The sequence below is a fragment of the Sinocyclocheilus anshuiensis genome, unplaced genomic scaffold (genome assembly GCF_001515605.1).
Source record: "Sinocyclocheilus anshuiensis isolate Anshui unplaced genomic scaffold, SAMN03320099.WGS_v1.1 scaffold1079, whole genome shotgun sequence".
In the NCBI taxonomy this organism is placed as follows: Eukaryota; Metazoa; Chordata; class Actinopteri; order Cypriniformes; family Cyprinidae; genus Sinocyclocheilus; species Sinocyclocheilus anshuiensis.
Genome location: NW_015548207.1, coordinates 306,264 through 308,350, shown reverse-complemented (window position 1 = coordinate 308,350; position 2,087 = coordinate 306,264). Strand labels below are relative to the sequence as shown.

Genomic DNA, 2,087 nt, shown 5'->3' with positions numbered 1-2,087 from the left:
TTATATAATCATATATTCTAATTTACAGATATCCAGTTACAGATACATATAGTGAAATTATATATTAAATGTATATACTTTAAGTACACATACAAGCTAAAATATATATTTTATATAGCATAAAAATGTATTTTGTATATCATTTTGAATTAAATACAGATTTAAAAAACATATATATATTTTAGATTTCAAATATGGAAGATTTTACATATTAAGATATAAGTACAGATACAAGCTGTATAAGTACCTATATAAGTAAATACTGTATATAGGATTATTTTTGTTACCAATAATATATAACTATATTATAATCAGATATTATATACATAATAAATAAATATAATTTACAATATTATATATTAGATATAAGCCGTTACAACTATAATTCAGAATTTACATAATTCATAAAGAGGATTTACATTTTATATATTCCAATTTACAACTATATATTCCAAATGTTTAGCTATAAATTCCAAAGTACAGATACATTTTTAATGTGTCAGATACATAATGCCTTAGCAGGTAAAGATTTACCTGTGTAATGTTTGATAAATAAAAAATACATTTTTATATTAAAAACATTTGACCTTTTTTTGATTATTTGGCCCAACGCCTTATAAACATTAAAGCTGCAGTCCATAACTTTTTTTGGTTAAAAATGATCCTAAATCAATATTTGAGCAAGTACAAAACCAGCCAGTGTTCAAAACTATCGCCTTACTTTAGCCCGATTCACAACAGTAAGCTTATAATAATGTTTTCTAATTTGAGTGGTACGGGTAGGTTTTCGCTGGAAATTCGAGCATGGCACTGCGTCATTACGTCACGTCTGTAAACATAAAGAAGTTGTCCCGGCTACTAGGCTATCGCATGTGAGGATGCTGCAGGTGGCACATCGTTTATAGCCTTTTCTCACAGCAGCCAGAATAATTAAATGTCAAAAAATCTTTTTGATGGCGGATTGTAATCTAGAAAGGATTATATGAAACATGTGAATGAAATTAAATTATATTCCAGTTTTAAATGTGCTTCTGATTACAGATAGCCTGGGATTACACAAGATCTGTATTTTAAAGACAACCAGTTCGAAGGGAGCATAATTTGCTTTTTGGGTTAAAAGAATTTCTTAATATGAAATTCGATTGGTATGACAATTAGAGATTAGACTGTACAGAAACTGAAATCACATGCTAATACACACTATATTCATAGTCACGCAATGCTGATGTTGTTAACATTAATAATCTGAGAATAAAGTATAACAATAATAATAATTTGCACGGTTTGATGTGATATGAGCTAACCGATCTTTAGATTTAAATCACCATTGGTAGCACGAGACTTGTTACTTGTTCAGATGACAATATACGGTGAAAATTCTTATTTGGGTCATATATTCCAAGACGTAGGATAGAATCTCTTATTACTAAGTATAGGATTCACACCGGTGCGGTGACTGACTGCCACACATAGTCCACAAAACATTAAATTCATCCGCGCTGGAGCCGTGCCAGAGTACAACCCAGGCAAGGAAGATAATTAGATAAAAGAAACTGCAATTCCAGGTTGCGGTGACTGACTGCCACACATAGTCCACAAAACATTAAATTCATCCGCGCTGGAGCCGTGCCAGAGTACAACCCAGGCAAGGAAGATAATTTTCCACACACAGCTGCAATTCCAGGTTTTCAAACAGAGATGGCGACAAAGAGGCAAAACTTACGGACTGCAACTTTAAATAATCCTTAAAATTAATTAAATATTTGTGAGCATCCCATATACTTTTTATTCCTTTAAAGTAATTTTTAACTATTTAAAAATGTTTTCAAATAAAAAAAAAGTTTTTTTAAGACATACACACATATACATATATATATATATATATATCGAATATATAGTCATAAATCCTGATTATGTAGTTGTGTATGTGAAATATATTTTAATGTGTTTTTGTTTGGTCGCATGTGTTCAGTTGTGAAAGGAGATTGTAATCCTTTTTAAGGGCGTTGCAGAAAAGAAATTGTGTTGCACCAAAACTTTGTGTTATTTTAATCTGTCTCTCCAGAGTAAACTCAATAAAGGCTGGG

The 2,087-nt window shown here is 30.5% G+C and overlaps 1 long non-coding RNA gene across 1 annotated transcript in view; it reads left to right on the top strand.

Moving 5' to 3' along the window:
* The window catches only part of LOC107653592 (uncharacterized), a 5,454-nt gene that overhangs the window by 629 nt on the left and 2,738 nt on the right, over nucleotides 1-2,087 (top strand). The gene's annotated exons all lie outside the window — the stretch shown is intronic.